Source organism: Bufo gargarizans, chromosome 4, assembly GCF_014858855.1.
Source record: "Bufo gargarizans isolate SCDJY-AF-19 chromosome 4, ASM1485885v1, whole genome shotgun sequence".
In the NCBI taxonomy this organism is placed as follows: domain Eukaryota; kingdom Metazoa; phylum Chordata; class Amphibia; order Anura; family Bufonidae; genus Bufo; species Bufo gargarizans.
Window position 1 is genome coordinate 427,540,460 of NC_058083.1, and position 20,381 is coordinate 427,560,840.

Sequence of the window (20,381 nt, forward strand, 5' to 3'; positions counted from 1 at the left end):
GGTGAAAAACGTCGGGCCTCATTCAAACCAGATGGCATAACAGTATTTGATTCAAAGATCCACTTCACTTCTTTCTGTGCTAAGACCTTCGTCCAATCACCTCTCCTCCCCCCTATCAAGACCCTATCTATCCCCCTTACCTTGAGGAGTGAGGCATCACTGTTGTGGTAGATCTTAAAATGTTGGGGAATAGTTTTCAAGTTCGAAAGATCTTCTTCATCCTTGGCCCCCGTGATTCCGAGGACATGTTCTCTTGTCCGTCATCTCAATTGTCTTGAGGTCATCCCTACATAGGAGAAATTACAGGGACAGGTGGCTACATAAATCACCCCCATCTTTGTACACGATATTGTATGTGTGATTTCATAAGTTTTCTGCCCAGTACAATCGGTGAAGGTGTTCGTTTGTAGAATATTGGGACATGCCACTCATTTTCCACAGGGGCGGCAGACCCATTTTGAGCTTTTAAAACCAAACATAGTATCTGTAGTCTTGCCTTCATAATGGCTATGAACCAGCATGTCTTTCAGATTTCTTTCCCATCTGAAAGTGAGGGAGGGATGCTCAGGTAAGTAACTCAGTAGGGTATGGTCCATCCGTAATATATTCCAATGTTTCTCAAGGATTGAGACAACCTTCTCATGACCAGAATTATATGATGTAATATATCTTACAATTTTTCCCCCATCCTTGTGTCTGACTTGATCTTCCAGCAATTTCTCTCTCTTAGAATGTTTGGCGCATACACACACTTTCCTTACTAAGCGATCACTATATCCATGATCCTTGAATCTCTTAGTTAGATCATCAGCCCGCTTCTCAAAGTCATCATCTCTAGAGCATATTCTTCTCAGCCTCAAGAACTGTCCAATGGGGATTCCATCCAGCAGTTTTCTAGCGTGATAGGAGTCGGCACAGAGGAGACTGTTCACAGCAGTAAAGACACATCCAGAAAAGCCATCTTGGTTCTCCCCGTCTTGTATGTCAGATGGATATTCATGTTGTTCTCATTAAGGGATGACATAAACTCAAATCCTCAATACTGCCCTGCCATATCATCAGGATGTCATCAATATAGCGACACCAAAGATGGACTTTCTCGATCTGTTTAATCGGGTAAGTTAAAAATATATTCCTCTCTCACAGCTCCAGGAAAAGATTTGCGTAAGACGCCCCCCATCGCGGTTCCCTGGAGCTGTAGGTAGAATGAAAAAAATGATGCCGCAATGCGAATTCAAGCAGTTTGAGGACAAACGAGGCATACTTACTCCGTGTGTTGGAAGTCATCAAGAAGTGTGTTGCAGCTAAGATGCCATCCTCATGACGGATAGATGTGTAGAGTGCTTCAACGTTGCACGTGACCAGAAGCATATCTCCTCTAGTTGTAATCCATCCACTTTCCGTAACAGGTCACCTGTGTCTTTAATATATGAGGGGAGGCTTACAACTTGTGATCTCAGAACATGATCAATCAGCTTGCTGACGGATTCACACATGTTGTTGTTCCTTGTGGGATTTTTGCATTTTTATGTATCTTAGGTAACATATAAAATGTCGCTATAGTAGGATTGTTGATAAATAGACAATTCTGTTCCTTTACGTTGATTATACCCACATCGACTGCTTTTTGGAAAATCAATCCCAACGCATACTGGAAAGCAATTAATGGATTAAAGGTCAATTTCCGATAGCAGTTTGAATCCCTCAACTGTCTGAAGGCCTCCTGCTCATACATATGAGTGGGCCAAAGGACCACATTGCCTCCTTTGTCCGAAGATTTAATTACTTTGCTCTCCATTTTGTTAAGTTGTTTCAGTCTCAGACGTTGTTGTCTGTTGAGGTTGTCCCCTGGTGTAAACTTCCGGACTGACCTCAATTCATCTGTCAGAACCTTAACAAAAATGTCAATATTGGAAAACAAAGATGTTGGAGGAAATTTCTTAGATTTCGGTACCAAAGCTTCTGGTAATCTACTCATCAGTCCACCATCTATTCGTTCTTCCTGAAGTTCACTCAAAGTACGTATTGCTTCCAAATCCACTGCTGTGAACATAGTGTCCTCCATGCCGCCCCTGTGATATAACTTCTTAAAAATTAAACTTCGTGCGAACATCTGTAGATCCTTGACTGCTGTAAAGAGATTGAAACCAGTTTTGGGGATGAAATTAAAGCTCCAAACTTAACACCTCATGTTGTTCATCACTCAGAATCTGAATTAATAGCTTAATTACCTGTAGTCGTTGGCTATTCGGATCACCCGTGCCCTGGAATCTTCTTGCTGGAGGGCAATTCCTTACTGCCTCCTTTCGTTTTCTCCCATACCGCGTAGCATGTGGTCTTATGCTAGTATCCGTATTATTCCTTTCATTATCTGACGAAAACAGCGAGGATACCGAAGCACTTCTGCTGTGTGGTTCGGACTTCTTCTGTTTCCACTTGTATATCCTATTTAAGTCCAGGTCCTGTAGATCTCTTTGAAATGTATTGGTCTTTCGTTCCTTGATTTGTTTCTCCCATATTTTGAAGGCTTCATCAACCTCACATTTGAAAGCCTCCCGTTCACTATCATTCAATACTTGATTTAGTTGTTCTTCAAGAGTCTTCAGCTCATTGTCAACTTCTATAAGCATCATATCATTTGCGGTAATGAGAACTTGCATAAAGGTCATGGTGCATGCATTGCAGGATTGCTCCCATTTCGTATTTAGTTGTTCTGTGCCAAGATTATGGGAGGGAAAAACCTGCACTCTCAGTCCATGGGGGATCTGTCAGGGTCTTACCTTCTTGCTGTTCTCCTTCGTTTGACATGTGCTGGTGGCCATCTTGGTTTCTGGGTTTCTTGTAGCCTCCCACCCTGCGGCTTCTCCTTCCCACTGGGAGGAGCTGGATGCCTAGCTCATATATATAGGAGGTCTGTGGCTTCAGTTCCTTGCTTGGTCCTCCTGTGTTCACATGCTTCTAAGACTGCTGCTGCTTCTGGTTCCTGATCCTGGCTTCGTCTGACTACCCTGCTGGTTCCTGATCCAGGCTTCGTCTGACTACCCTGCTGGTTCCTGATCCAGGCTTCGTCTGACTACCCTTCTGGTTCCTGACCTCTGGCTTCGCAAGACCCTGCTTCGGTTTAGCCATCCGTTTGGACTTTTGCCTTACAGCTTGATTTTCAATAAAGCCTTCTTATTTCCACTTATCTCTTGTTGTACGTCTGGTTCATGGTTCCATGACATTAGGACCAAGCCATGAATTCTGACGGTACAGGGCCATCCTCGCTACCTACGCTGGTTGCCAGACTTGATCAGCAGGATCACCTGTTGGGTCGGTTCGCTGTGGCGTTGCAAACCCTGCTTGAACGCACGGCTCATTTAGCTTCCGTTGCCGATGGGTCGGTTGTCGCTCCTGGGCCCGCTCCTACTGCTGCTCCGGTTGTTGCGCCAGAGTCTACCCCGACACCTGTTGCTGCGCCTGCGGTGTTTCGGGGTATGACCGGTTCTGCCCCCCTTCCACAGCGCTTTGGGGGAGAGCCAACTCAGTGCCGAGGTTTCCTTAACCAGGTGGGCATTTATTTCGAGTTGCTGCCACATGCCTTTCCTACTGAGAGATCAAAGGTGGGCTTCTTGATCTCGCTGCTCTCGGACAAGGCCTTGGCCTGGGCCAGCCCTTTATGGGAGAACAACAATCCGGTGGTTGCCGAGTTTTCCGGTTTTGTTGCTTCTCTTCGGAAGGTATTCGATGTGCCGGCTCGTGCTGCCTCTGCTGCGAAGCTCCTTATGTCCATCAGACAGGGTTCACGATCCGTAGCTGAATACGCCATTGAGTTTCGTACCCTGGCAGCAGAGGTGGGCTGGAATAATGAGGCTCTGGTCGCTGCTTTCTCTCATGGTCTCTCGGATGCCTTGAAGGATGAGGTTGCAGCTAAGGACCTACCAGTGGAGCTCGAGTCTCTTATTTCTTTCCTGATTTTGATTGACACCAGACTCAGGGAGAGACTTTCCTTTAAGGAGAGCCTGCGGAGGTCTTCTAACAGATTGGCGCCTATGTTTGCTGTCCCACCCGTGCCTCCCTCTCCTCCCACGCCTCCTGGGGATGACTAGTCTGGGGGTGAACCCATGCAGCTGGGGTTTGCTCGCCTGTCCGAGGGGGAGAGGGTACTCCGGAGACGCGAGGGCCGATGCATGTACTGTGGTCTCGGTGGGCATTTTCGGTTGGCATGCCCGAACCGTCCGGGAAACGCTCGCACCTGAGATCCTGTCGGGGGCAGATCTTGGGTGGAGTCTCCTCGTCCCCGGTTTCCCGTGTTGACAAACCACTGATTACTGTTGTCCTCTCCTGGGTCGGGGGCTCGGTGACGACCCAGGCGTTGGTGGACTCTGGTGCTGGTGGTTTGTTCATTGATAGTGTGTTCGCTGCCGCCAATTCCATTCCTCTGCAGCCTCGAGGTTCCCCACTGGCTCTTGAGGCGATAGACGGCAGACCCCTTCTGCCGCCACACGTGACTCAGGAGACCCTTCCAGTGGGGATGGCCATTGGTGCCGTTCACAGAGAGTCGGTCTGTCTCCAGGTTATTTCGTCTCCACACTACTCGGTGGTCTTGGGGTACCCCTGGCTCCAGAAGCATAATCCGACTTTCGATTGGAGATCGGCCGAGATCCTCTCGTGGTCACCGCAGTGTGGGGCTAGTTGCATCCATGGGCCTGTCAAGTTGCTGTGTACTTCCTCGGACTCTCTGTTGCCTCCTGAATACGAGGAGTACCGGGATGTATTCGATAAGGTGCGTGCGGTTGCCCTACCTCCGCACCGCCCATACGATTGTGCCATAGAGTTACAATCTGGTGCCGTTCCTCCTCGTGGCAAGGTCTATCCACTGTCGGTAGCGGAGAATGAGGCCATGGAGGAGTACGTGAGGGAGGCGCTTTCACGCGGACACATTCGCAAATCCTCGTCCCCGGCAGGGGCTGGATTTTTCTTTGTGAAAAAGAAGGGCGGTGAGTTGAGGCCTTGCATCGATTACAGGGGTCTCAATCGCATCACGATCAAGAACGCTTACCCGATACCCTTGATTTCCGAGCTGTTCGATCGCCTCAAAGGGGCCACGGTCTTTACCAAACTCGACCTGAGGGCGGCATATAACCTGGTAAGGATCAAGGCGGGCGATGAGTGGAAGACCGCGTTTAACACCAGGACCGGTCATTATGAATCCTTGGTTATGCCCTTTGGGTTGTACAATGCGCCTGCAGTCTTCCAGGAATTCATCAACGATGTTTTCCGTGACCTGTTGCAGCAGTGTGTGGTGGTCTATTTGGATGACATCTTGGTATATTCTGAATCCATGGAGGCCCACATTCTGGATGTCAGACGAGTGCTGCAACGGTTACGAGAGAACAAGCTGTTCGGTAAGCTTGAGAAATGCGAATTTCACCGATCCCAGGTAACCTTTTTAGGTTACATCATTTCCGCTGAGGGGTTCTCCATGGATCCTGAGAAGGTTTCGGCTGTCTTACAGTGGCCCCAGCCCAGTGGTCTTCGTGCCCTGCAGCGCTTTTTGGGCTTCGCCAATTATTATCGGAAGTTCATCAGGGACTTTTCCATGCTAGCCAAGCCTCTCACGGATCTGACCAGGAAGGGCAGTAATCCCCAGGTCTGGCCGCTCGAGGCCATCCGAGCTTTTGAGGCTCTAAAGTCCGCCTTTGTGTCGGCTCCGATTCTGTCGCATCCCAACCCTGGGTTGCCTTTTGTCCTCGAGGTGGACGCGTCTGAGACGGGAGTAGGCGCCCTTCTGTCTCAGCGTAGAACACCAGAGGGCCCTCTGCTTCCTTGTGGGTTTTACTCCCGGAAACTGTCTTCCGCGGAGTGCAACTATCAGATTGGTGACAGGGAGTTATTGGCCATCGTGCAGGCCCTTAAAGAATGGAGGCACTTGCTCGAGGGCTCGGTGGTTCCGGTTCTCATCCTGACGGACCACAAGAATCTGACCTACCTCTCTGAGGCCAAGAGATTGACACCACGTCAGGTCAGATGGGCTCTGTTCTTGTCACGTTTTAATTACGTGGTCTCCTACCTACCCGGTTCCAAGAACATCAGAGCGGATGCCTTATCACGGCAGTACTCCGAGCTGTCCGGGGAGGAGTCGATTCCGACTTCGGTCATACCTCCAAATCAGATCCTGGCCGCCATTCGCACCAGCCTGACCTCTCCCCTGGGTGAGCAGATTTTGGCGGCTCAATCTGGTGCTCCCTCTGGGAGACCCAATGGCAGATGTTTTGTGCCTGAGGAGTTGCGCACTCGGTTGTTGCGAACCTACCATAACTCCAAGGCCGCGGGGCATCCTGGAAAGAATCAGCTGTCCTGGGCTGTTTCACGTCTGTTCTGGTGGCCTTCTCTACGTTCCGACATCGCCGCATATGTAGCGGCATGCTCCGTTTGTGCCCAGAGTAAGTCCCCTCGGCACCTTCCGTTGGGCCTTTTGCAACCCATAGCCACCGGGGAGCGTCCATGGTCACACCTGGGGATGGATTTCATTGTGGACCTCCCTGCATCCCGAGGCCATACGGTCATTCTCATGATTGTGGATCGGTTTTTCAAAATGTGCCACTGTGTTCCTCTCAAGAAGTTACCCTCTGCACAAGAGTTGGCCTCGATTTTTGCCAGGGAGGTCTTCCGGTTGCACGGTTTGCCCAAGGAGATTGTGTCGGATCGGGGGAGTCAGTTTGTGTCCAGGTTCTGGCGCGCCTTTTGCTCCCAGTTGGGGATTCATCTCTCTTTCTCCTCGGCCTACCACCCTCAGTCCAATGGGGCCGCAGAACGATCCAATCAGGCCTTGGAGCAATTCCTTCGTTGCTATGTCTCCGATCACCAAGACAATTGGGTTGACCTCCTGCCTTGGGCTGAGTTTGCCAGGAACACGGCGGTGAACTCTTCCTCTGGGACGTCTCCCTTCATGGCCAATTATGGGTTCCAACCTGCCGTGTTACCGGAGGTATTCTCTCCCCAGGATATTCCGGCTGTGGAGGATCACCTTTCCGTCCTACGTGCTTCTTGGGTACAGATCCAGAGGTCCCTTGAGGTCTCTGCGCAGCGCCAGAGACTTCAGGCTGATCGCAGACGAGCGCCCGCTCCTTCCTACCAGGTCGGAGACCGCGTATGGTTGTCCACCCGCAACCTCAACCTTCGAGTGCCCACTCCCAAGCTGGCGCCTCGCTTTGTTGGTCCCTTCCGAGTGCTTCGCAGGGTAAACCCGGTAGCCTATGCCCTTGCGCTTCCTCCTGGCATGCGGATCTCCAATGTGTTTCATGTCTCCCTGTTGAAGCCACTGGTGTGTAATCGTTTCACTTCCTCGGTTCCTCTGCCTCGTCTGGTCCAAGTGGGCAATCGTGAGGAGTATGAGGTGAGCAATATCCTGGACTCACGCCTGGTCCGCGGTCGGGTGCAGTTTTTGGTCCATTGGCGTGGTTATGGTCCAGAGGAGCGTTCCTGGGTTCCCTCCGCAGATGTCCATGCTCCTGCCTTGCTCCGAGCCTTCCACGCACGCTTCCCTCAGAAACCGTTCTTTACTCCGCGGAGGAGGGGCCCTTGAGGGGGAGGTACTGTCATGGTCTTACCTTCTTGCTGTTCTCCTTCGTTTGACATGTGCTGGCGGCCATCTTGGTTTCTGGGTTTCTTGTAGCCTCCCACCCTGCGGCTTCTCCTTCCCACTGGGAGGAGCTGGATGCCTAGCTCATATATAGGAGGTCCGTGGCTTCAGTTCCTTGCTTGGTCCTCCTGTGTTCACATGCTTCTAAGACTGCTGCTGCTTCTGGTTCCTGATCCTGGCTTCGTCTGACTACCCTGCTGGTTCCTGATCCAGGCTTCGTCTGACTACCCAGCTGGTTCCTGATCCAGGCTTCGTCTGACTACCCTTCTGGTTCCTGACCTCTGGCTTCGCAAGACCCTGCTTCGGTTTAGCCATCCGTTTGGACTTTTGCCTTACAGCTTGATTTTCAATAAAGCCTTCTTATTTCCACTTATCTCTTGTTGTACGTCTGGTTCATGGTTCCATGACAGGATCAAATTCCTCATGATATATTGCTTAATTGAAGTCCTGTTCCACCAGATCTTTAAGCATCTTTGTGAAAGATTCTTAAATTTCACCTTAATTTTTGTGAGTTCCTCTGTTCCACATCCTGTGAGCGGCTGCTGCAAAGATAAAAGGTTCGTCTTAGCCAGGAAAATCGCAGAGCGAGAAAAAAGCTCGGTATGGAGCTGTCCATAATAGCTTCAAATAGATACCCAAAACTGACAAATAAGGACAGCAATTTGTATGATATAGAATATTGAACATATACTAGTTTAAAACATTTATTGAAATACATATATATTAGCAGCATTAGTCACACAGGAAAAATATCCACAGGTCTGTCACTTATAATACATATAACTAGCAAAGAATCTCCCAGGCTATGGGACAATAAGCCCCAGCCCTACATTTCAAACATAAAATGCATAGTGCCACAAAATACAGATCAAATGCAGGAGAATGATGCAGTAAAGAAAAATATACAGACCAAGACAGTCCTGGATCCCGACACGTGTTTCACGGTTGCTTTCTCAAGGGATACTAGTGGTGTGTATTCACTGATCATATATAGTCTGTAGATTAGGTCAATTGGAAACACGTGAGAGCAAATGCACGCCCAAATTGGAAACAGGAAGTGTGGTGCGTTCCAGCTTGGAATGCACCAACTCACCTCCGGTTCCTCCATTGTCCGGACCCCACACCACCCACATCATTCATACAAAACAGGAGAGAGATATTGATTGAGATAGGATCCAGTATAGACATCCTAGCGGGTGGATGGATGCGAGGTGCTCCACGGAAGGCCGCATTCGCCGGACAGGATATCTGGCATGCGGTCCACCGTGGAACACATTGCATCCAATCCAAACCCACACATCTTCCTACTCTTAGGAGTATATGCCACAAGTCCCGCGAGATTGACAGAGACGTAATTACTTCATGCGTTCCACGTTGGAATGCAAAAGAACTTTGCGGCTATCTATTCATTGCCTTACACTTATATTCATAATTAATACCTAAAGGTACACTATCAATGCATCGCGGAGTTACTATCCATCACGCATATGTAAATATCAATGGGGGTTAAATAATACAAATACCGCAGCCTATTACAAATAAATACTCTTAGATAGTTTATATACAATAAAATATAAATATTGTAGAGTGAAAAATAATATGATAACGATTACACCCATTATATAGAATACAAAATGTATTGCAACAATCAATAATTAATAAATAATTAAAACACGTATATCGTGAATATAAATTTCATTAGTATAAGAACCAAGGTGAAAGAAATATATAAAAACTAATAAAAAAGTGAAAAATAAGAGTGAAAAATAAACCAAAAAGTGATTAAAGGTGAATGGTGATAGGTGATAGGTGATAAGTGAAAATCAAATACACACACTTATATCAGTATAATGTCACAATTAGAGAATAAATATATTCAATATTACCAACCCCTAGTGATAATACACAGTGTATTTAATATTAGATCAAATAAGACTGCTTCTTTTTCTTGTACGTATATGTATTCTCCAATTAACTCCCTCCTTGCTTGTATTCTTCTTCTCCTTCTGCATACTTTTGTCCCTTCTATCTTTAACTTCTTGTCAGTCCAACTTCTAGGATTGTAATGTGAGCATGTGTCCATATACTTTTGACAACTAAGAAAACCTTGAGGTTTTTGTCAGCCCTGTTATGGTTCTTACTGTAGCAAGGTGGTGTCACGGATGTAGTAGGGGAGAACACCAAAAGACAACAAGAAGGAAGGAAAAAGACACTAGGCCTCACCGCTAGGGAAGGAAAAGGGTCACCACCTATAAAACCCTGCTCCTGGCCCTAACTCCTATCGGTATGGGCACCTCTCGATGGTAGAGATGCCCATACACAGGAAGAAAACCCTGGTGGCTCTTGGATGCCCTAATGGTAATGACAGGGCAGAGACAACCCGCTCCTTCCTTGGTGAAGGAACCAGCGTCTCGCTGAGGCCTAGTAAACAACACAGGTGGGGGGAATACAAAATACAAGCGGAACACTTAACTTCTGAGGCTGATGGATGATGGATGAACAGGACTTCCACTAGAACCACACTCTAGCTCTTCCAAAAACCAAATGAAGCTATCCAGAGCAAGGAGTGAAGGGTAAAGTCAGACTAAATAGGGTGAGGTAAAGGTCACATGATCCACACCTGAACAGGAGGTGTGGACATACAAGCAACACACAGACAAAGTGAAACCAAAACCAAAAGAGGCTGTCAGATCACTAATGTGCAGATAATCTTCCAGACCTTCTAAAACCTGTCACCGGTGTGACAGTACCCCCCTTCTACGGGTGACCTCCGGGCACCCAGGAATAACCTCATCAGGATGAGCTCTGTGGAATGCTCTCACCAGATGACTAGCATTAGAATCGGTCACTGGAACCCACATCCTCTCCTCTAGTCCGTACCCTCTCCAATGAACGAGATACTGGAGGGATCTCCGTAGAACTCGGGAGTCCACAATCCTGCTGATCTGATGGCAGATGGCAAGGAAGATGGCTCAACAGGTTCAACACATTTCTTTAACAACGATTTTTGAAAAACATTATGGATTTTCAACGCCTGAGGAAGTTGAAGACGGAAGGCTACAGGGTTAACAATGGCAGTGATCTTATATGGATCAATAAATCTTGGTCCTAACTTCCAAGAAGTTACCTTAAGTTTAATGTTTCTTGTAGACAGCCACTCAGAATCACCCACTCTCAGGTCTGGACCACTCATACGTTTCCTGTCAGCCGCACGCTTATACCTGTTGCCCATCTTTTCCAGGTTATTTGGTATTTTCCGCCAAATAGAAGACAAAGAAGAGGAAAATCGTTCCTCCTCAGGAATGCCAGAATTATGAGCACCAGAAAATGTACCAAACTGTGGATGGAACCCATATGCCCCAAAAAACGGCGACTTATCAGTGGATTCCTGTCTACGGTTATTTATAGCAAACTCATCTAACGACAAAAATGAAGACCACTCTTCCTGATTCTCTGAAACAAAACATCTCAAGTAAGTCTGCAGATTCTGATTAGTGCATTCCGTCTGTCCGTTTGACTGAGGATGAAAAGCCGAAGAGAAGGACAATAGTACACCCAGACGAGTACAGAACGCTCTCCAGAATCTGGAAACAAACTGAGTCCCTCTATCGGACACCACATCAGAGGGAATGCCATGTAGTTTCAGGATGTTGTCGACAAACACCTGCGCAAGAGTATTAGCATTGGGTAGACTAGGTAATGCAATAAAGTGTGCCATTTTACTAAAACGATCGACAACCACCAGAATCACGGTCTTTCCCGAATAATTCTGCAAATCCGTGATAAAATCCATGGACAAATGGGTCAAAGGTCTGGACGGGATGAGTAAAGGAAGCAGAGATCCGGAAGGCCGAGTATGTGTCACCTTAGCACGTGCACAGGTACCACAGGCTGACACATAGTCCTCAATAAACTTACTCAACTCCAGCCACCAGAATCTGCGAGAGATGAGATCGACAGTCGATCTACTCCCAGGGTGCCCAGCAAGCACCATACAGTGATGTTCCTTGAACACCTTGTGATGTAAATCGGAGGGAACAAACAACTTCCCCTGACGACAAGAGTCCAGAGCATCCTCCTGTGCCTCCAACACCCTGGCCTCGAGATCAGGATAAAGAGCGGATATACCCACCCCTTCAGATAAAATGGGACTAGGGTCATTAGACTCACCCCCCCAGGAAAGCTATGTGACAAAGCATCCGCCTTGACGTTCTTAACCCCAGGGTGGTAAGTGACGATGAAGTTAAATCTGGTGAAAAACAATGACCATCTGGCCTGCCTTGGGTTCAGTCGCTTAGCCGACTCCAAGTAGGCCAGATTCTTGTGATCCGTAATTACCGTAATAGGATTAATTGCTCCTTCCAACCAATGCCACCATTCCTCGAATGCCAACTTAATGGCCAGCAATTCCCTATTCCCCACATCATAATTCTTTTTAGCAGTCGAGAAAAATGCACATTGGCGCCATTTACTGGGCGAAGTACCCTGCAACAATATTGCTCTTACTACGGGTATTGCTCTTACTTGACGAGTCAACCTCAACAATAAATGGCTGAGACACCGGTTGCACCAGAATAGGGGCCAAAGCAAAACATTCTTTCACAGCATAAAAGGCCTGTAATGCCACATTAGACCAGATAGAAATATTAGCACCCTTCCTAGTCATGTCTGTTAAAGGTTTAACCACCGATGAATAGTTCAAAATAAATTTACGGTAGTAGTTGGTAAACCCCAAAAACAGCATAAGCGCTTTCAAAACCGGAGAGGGGGAGGGGTCTGCCTATTATGTAAAGTCCTATCTAAAGCCCACACTCCGTGAAGATATAAGTGAGGGACATGAACATGTGGAGTCACTGTGGGTAGAGATACATGGAGCTAAAAACAATAATAAATTACTAATAGGAGTTTACTATAAACCACCTAATATACCAGAGTCCACAGAATATCTACTACTAAATGAGATAGACAAGGCTGCAAATCATAATAAGGTGGTTATTATGGGGGACTTCAACTACCCAGATATAGACTGGGAAACTGAAACTTGTATATCTCATAAAGAAAACAGGTTCTTTGCAATAACCAAAGACAATTACCTCTCCCAACTGGTTCAGGACCCGACTAGAGGGACGGCCCCACTGGACTTAGTATTAACCAATAGACCTGACAGAACAACAGACGTGCAGGTTGGGGGACACCTGGGAAATAGTGACCATAAAGTAATAACCTTCCAATTATCATTCAAAAGAGCGTTTCTACAGGGAGGGACAAAAATAGCAAACTTCAAAAAAGCTAAATTTAGCCAACTAAGAGAGGCCATAGGCCTAACTAAATGGGATAAAGTCCTCACAAATAAAAATACAGCCACAAAATGGGATATCTTTAAAAGCATCCTAAAATCTCATTGTGAGAGGTACAAACCGTATGGAAATAAAAGGTTAAGGAACAAAAAGAAACCTATGTGGATAAACAGAACTGTAAAGAAAGCAATAAATGACAAAAAGAAAGCATATAAAACACTAAGGCCTCTTTCACACTTGCGTTGTCCGGATCCGGCATGTACTCCACTTGCCGGAATTACACGCCGGATCCGGAAAAACGCAAGTGAACTGAAAACATTTGAAGACGTCTTCAAAATGCGTTCAGTGTTACTATGGCAGCCAGGACGCTATTAAAGTCCTGGTGGCCATAGTAGTAGTGGGGAGTGGGGGAGCGGTATACTTACAGTCCGTGCGGCTCCCGGGGCTCTCCAGAATGACGTCAGAGCGCCCCATGCGCATGGATGATGTGCCATGCGATCACGTCATCCATGTGCGTGGGGCGCCCTGACGTCACTCTGGAGCGCCCCGGGAGCCGCACGGATGGTAAGTATACTTCTCCCCCACTCCCCACTACACTTTACCATGGCTGCCAGGACTTTAGCGTCCCGGCAGCCATGGTAACCATTCAGAAAAAGCTAAACATCGTTTAGCTTAAGGCCGGATCCGGATCAATGCCTTTCAATGGGCATTAATTCAGGATCCGGCCTTGCGGCAAGTGTTCAGGATTTTTGGCCGGAGCAAAAAGCGCAGCATGCTGCGGTATTTTCTCCGGCCAAAAAACGTTCCGGTCCTGAACTGAAGACATCCTGATGCATCCTGAACGGATTTCTCTCCATTCAGAATGCATTAGGATAAAACTGATCAGGATTCTTCCGGCATAGAGCCCAGACGACGGAACTCTATGCCGGAAGAAAAGAAGGCAGGTGTGAAAGAACCCTAAAACAGGAGGGTAGCACGGAAAAACTATAAGGAAAAAAATAGAACATGTAAAAAACAAATAAAAGCGGCCAAACTAGAGACCGAGAGATTAATTGCCAAAGAGAGTAAAACTAACCCTAAAATGTTCTTCAATTATATAAATGTTAAAAAGTATAAATCTGAAGGTGTCGGCCCTTTAAAGAGTAATGAGGGGGGAGTCGCAGTGAGCGACGAGGAGAAAGCAAAGCTGTTAAATATTTTTTTCTCCAATGTATTCACTAAGGAAAATAAACTGTCAGATGAAATGCTGAATGTTGAAATAAATTCCCCATTAAAAGTGTCCTGTCTGACCCAGGAAGAAGTACAACAGCGACTTAAAAAGATTAAAATAGACAAATCGCCAGGATCGGGTGGTATCCTAAGGGAATTAAGTAATGTCATAGCCAGACCCTTATTTCTGATATTTGCAGATTCTATACTGACAGGGAATGTCCCACAGGATTGGCGCATGGCAAATGTGGTGCCAATATTCAAAAAGGGTCCAAAAACAGAGCCTGCAAACTATAGGCCGGTAAGTTTAACATCTGTTGTGGGTAAACTGTTTGAAGGTTTTCTGAGGGATGCTATGTTAGAGCATCTTAACAGAAATCAGCAAATAACGCCATATCAGCATGGCTTCGTGAGGGATCGGTCATGTCAAACTAATATAATCAGTTTCTATGAGAATGTAAGTTCTAGACTTGACAGCGGCGAATCAATGGATGTCGTGTATCTGGACTTCTCCAAAGCATTTGACACTGTACCACATAAAAGGCTAGTATATAAAATGAGAATGCTCAGACTGGGAGAAAGCGTCTGTAAGGGGGTAAGTAACTGGCTCAGTGATAGAAAACAGAGGGTGGTTATTAACGGTACATACTCAGATTGGGTCACTGTCACTAGTGGAGTACCTCAGGGGTCAGTATTGGGCCCTATTCTCTTCAATATATTTATTAATGATCTTGTAGAAGGCTTACATAGTAAAATATCAATTTTCGCAGATGACCCTAAACTGTGTAAAGAAATTAACACTGAAGAGGACAGTATACTACTACAGAGGGATCTGGATAGATTGAAGGCTTGGGCAGATAAGTAGCAGATGAGGTTTAACACTGACAAATGTAAAGTTATGCACATGGGAAGGAATAATTCAAATCACCCGTACATACTAAATGGTAAAACACTCGGTAACACTGACATGGAAAAGGATCTAGGAATTTTAATAAACAGCAAACTAAGCTGCAAAAACCAGTGCCAGGCAGCTGCTGCCAAGGCCAATAAGATAATGGGTTGCATCAAAAGGGGCATAGATGCCCGTGATGAGAACATAGTCCTACCACTTTACAAATCATTAGCCAGACCACACATGGAGTACTGTGTACAGTTCTGGGCTCCAGTGAACAGCAGACATAGCAGAGCTGGAGAGGGTCCAGAGGAGGGCAACTAAAGTAATAACTGGAATGGAGCAACTACAGTACCCTGTAAGATTATCAAAATTAGGGTTATTCACTTTAGAAAAAAGACGACTGAGGGGAGATCTAATTACTATGTATAAATATATCAGGGGTCAGTACAGAGATCTCTCCCATCATCTATTTATCCCCAGGACTGTGACTGTGATGAGGGGACATCCTCTGCATCTGGAGGAAAGAAGGTTTGTACACAAACATAGAAGAGGATTCTTTACGGTAAGAGCAGTGAGACTATGGAACTCTCTGCCTGAGGAGGTGGTGATGGTGAGTACAATAAGGGAATTCAAGAGGGGCCTGGATGTATTTCTGGAGTGTAATAATATTACAGGTTATAGCTACTAGAGAGAGGTCATTGATCCAGGGAGTTATTCTGATTCAAATTTTTTATTCCCCTAAAGTGAGGAAAATTGGCTTCTACCTTACAGGTTTTTTTTGCCTTCCTCTGGATCAACTTGCAGGATGACAGGCCGAACTGGATGGACAAGTGTCTTTTTTCGACCTTATGTACTATGTTACTATGTTACTAGATTTCTGCGTTGATCCCAGTCCAACATTGCACGGACCTTCTCGGGATCCATACAAAAACCTGAGGTTGAGAGCAGGTAATCCAGAAATTGCACTTCCTGTACAGCAAATACATACTGTTCCATCTTAGCATACAACTTATTCTCTCTTAGGATCTGTAGCACCTGTATCACATGATCCCGATGAGTCTCCATATTAGGCAAATAAATTAGTATGTCGTCAAGGTATACAACGACAAACCTCCTCACCAGATGATGAAAGATGTCATTGACAAAGTGTTGAAAAACCGCAGGAGCACTGCTTAACCCAAAGGGCATGACCAGGTTTTCAAAATGACCCTCAGGGGTATTAAATGCGGTCTTCCACTCATCCCCCTCCTTGATGCTTACCAGATTATATGCACCCCTCAGATCCAATTTAGAGAACACCTTGGCACCGAGAATCTGACTAAACAAATCCGGAATCAAAGGAAGGCGGTAAGGATCACGGACGGTAATACGATTGAGCTCACGGAAGTCCAGACATGGTCTCAGGGTACCATCCTTTTTCTTTACAAAGAAAAATCCAGCAGCCACTGGGGACTTGGATGGGCTAATATGTCCCTTTGCCAAACTCTTGGTGATATACTCTTGCATAGCCTTTTGGGTTCCAAAAGATTATACAACCGGGATTTGGGCAATTTAGCTCCGGTAATAAGATTGACGGGACAGTCATACTCCCGGTGCAGAGGCAACTCCTGATTACCACTCTCAGAAAACACATCAGAAAATTCAGAAATGAACGAGGGTACAGTTTTAGTGGTAACCAAAGAGAACGAGTCATTTAGACAGTTGTCCATGCAAAAATCACTCCAATCGAGAATCTGTCTCGCTTGCCAATCGATGTTAGGGTTATGTTTGCTTAACCATAGTAAGCCCAACACCAACAGAGCAGGCAGATCCTCCAACACATAACAGGAGATAGATTCCTGATGCAAATCACCCACTCTTAAATGAATTGAAGAGAAGGAGCATCCCTCGGCGCAAGGAACCAACCAAAGGCAGATGATGAATCTTCAAAAGTATTTATTGCAATCACACAACGCGTTTCGGGTAAAGGGTCCCCTTCATCAGGTGAAGAATATTGCATAACAGATGGACAAACATGCAGGATATATATATACACAAAAATGGTCACATGCAAACAAGGTCAGGGGGGAGGTGGGCGTCACCTCAAAAAATCCCCAAACTAGAATCAAAGTAATCAATACACAAACTGATGAAATAGGATATATACATATATAAACTAGCCCAATTGGGCTTACAAGCTACTCCATGAATGTGTTTTTAATCATTAACAGAAAAAAAACATTGCTTTGAGGTGCAGCCCATTGCTGAGGAGGAGGAACAGCGTCACATAGGGTCACATGATCGCGGATCCGATCATGTGACTTATGATGCAGATCTGTTGCTGGGTAACACGACGCTTACAGGCCGGCATGAGAGGAGGCTCGGCAGACTGAAGAATAAAGCGCCATGCTGCCTTCATAATGCGATCGGTAGCGCTATGGGGAGATGCCTGTGAAGCCCTACTTCACTAGAGATAAACGATCCTCAGAGCATTATAATATATTGCAAAAACCAGGGGAGGGGGGGGGGGGTGATGAAAACATGTTCCTACATAACTTCTAAGGAACTATAAGGTAACATTATTATGAAATAGAAATAGATCAAAAGAAAATAGATAAATAAATAAATGAATAGACTATGGGATCCAAGATACATGATTATATATAAACTTATAATACACATGATCAATTCAATTTAATTAGTTCATTGAATGCACTCTAAAAGCAATAAATTTGGTATAAATATAAAATATATAATATATAAAAAAAAAATCAATCATGCAGGAATTTACCATAAATACTCATCACCAGAAGAGTATGGACGCAGTCTAAAGTATAATTTACATGACTCCCTGAAACGGATGAAATTGTCACCGCCCCCGGAAAACCTGTCTGGGAGAGCTAACTTCGGTTCAGGGCAAGCCTGGAAGCCATCACCGGAACCAGCAGCCTGTGGACTCTGAATCTGCAAAACCATCTCCCGGAGGTCTGCTACCTCCAAATTCAGATTCTGCAGCTGTTCGACCAGTGCAGTCATAGCATCCATAGCTGCACAGATGAGAACAAAATATGGTGGTATGGGCTCTGGATAATGTCACGGATTTAGTAGGGGAGAACACCAAAAGACAACAAGAAGGAAGGGAAAAGACACTAGGCCTCACCGCTAGGGAAGGAAAAGGGTCACCACCTATAAAACCCTGCTCCTGGCCCTAACTGCTATCCGTATGGGCACCTCTCGATGGTAGAGATGCCCATACACAGGAACCTAGAAAACCTTGGTGGCCCTCTAATGCCCTAATGGTAATGACAGGGCAGATACAACCCGCTCCTTCCTTGGTGAAGGAACCAGCGTCTCGCTGAGGCCTAGTAACCAACAAAGGTGGGGGGAATACAAAATACAACAAGCGGAACATTTAACTTCTGAGGCTGATGAGTGATGGATGATGGATGAACAGACTTCAACTAGAACCGGCTCTTCCAAAAAACAAATTAAGCTATCCAGAGCAAGGAGTGATGGGTAAAGTCAGACTAAATAGGGGGAGGTAAAGGTCACATGATCCACACCTGAACAGGAGGTGTGGACATACAAGCAACACACAGACAAAGTGAAACCAAAACCAAAAGAGGCTGTCAAATCACTAATGTGCAGATAATCTTCCAGACCTTCTAAAACCTGTCACTGGTGTGACAGGTGGGCACCGCATGTGGGCTCCCATTGTCAAGTTTTTGTGCACTTAACATTGTACAGGCTTGATTGATAAACCTAAAAAAAGTTTATTTTATTTTCTTTATTATTTTCATACGGATTTAGGTTCTAACATGTGTTGTCTGTTGTCCTGGAAAGGATGCCTGGCTTCTGTGTTGACCTCTCTACATGGTTGGCGTTATACTCATCCGTGTGGTAATCCGGTTTTGGGAATGAAGCACTATTGCCATATGTGTATATATAGATATATACATTTATATTTAATGTTACTTGTTGACAATTATATAATAATTATTTTCACATGCTAATTTTTTATAAACCCAGATTTAAGACTTGCGGTATAAACTGCTGACAGTATAATATTCTTGAAGCCATGTCACCATTTTGTGAGTGATTCTACTCATTGTATCACATGTTAATGTCTTTAGTGAGGAAGCTATGCTCCGACATGCCCAGTTTACCAAACAGGATGCTATATCTGATTCATGCTAGTTAGTTCTTTGCCCACTCATTAATTGTTTATGTTTATTTGTAATGCTTATATTTTTCAGACACATTTGATTTTTAACATATTTGTTAAAAATGTCTCTAATATAATTTAAGCCAATGTTACTATACAAGATAGTGCTATTAAGGTTAAGAATTTGTTCACAGTATGGATACTTGAATCAAATTTTTTTATATAAATAACTTTTTTTAAAGTATCATTGATTTTAAGGTTACTTTTTTTGATGCACTTAATATAATATATATATATTTTTATTTTACACATTTGGAATTTATACTTGTACTTCTGAATATTAGGTTTGGTCAATACTACTTTAGAAAGGTCATATTGTGTTTACAAAAAGGTTAATTAATGTGTATTAAACAATTATTTTATAATATAACTTACGGGCATTTGTTTTTAGATATATGATATATTGTACATTGTTATATTGGCCTTTTCAATACAAAAAAAATTAATGAACTTTTAACAAATGTTGTGGGAAATATTTTTTAAAAATGGTGCTACAGTCTTTATGTAAGCGAAGAAGAAACATGCTGTAGTTGGGGGTTGTAGAATTATTTTATAGTTTTTTACTCGGTCTCCTGCGGCACTATTCGTGTTAAAACCTTCATGCGGCAAACTAATAACATGACGCTCTCTGTTCCTGCTTAGTTATGCCAAACTTTGTGTAGACTTTAGAATACGTTAACTTGCCAACTGCCTGCTGATCTTGTCCTGATACTTCAGAGTTCTGTGTAGTCATTACACTCCACCGTTACCAATGACTGCTGCTGTTATCCTGACCCTTCAGAGTTATGTGTAGGCCGTATAATCCACTGTTAATATCTACCTGATACTGATTAGTGATGTCCCGAACTATTCGCCGGCGAACTGTTTCCGGCGAACATAGCTTGTTCGCGTTCGCCGCTGTGGGCGAACATATGTGATGTTTGGTCCGTCCCCTATACATCATCATTGAGTAAACTTTGATCCTGTACCTCACAGTCAGCAGAGACATTCCAGCCAATCAGCAGCAGACCCTCCCTCCCAGACCCTCCCACCTCCTGGACAGCATCCATTTTAAATTCATTCGGAAGTTGCATTCTCAGTGAGAGGAGAAACAGTGCTGCTGATTCAATAGGGAAAGCGTTAGCTAGGGCAGTGTTCTGTGTCCACAGACTC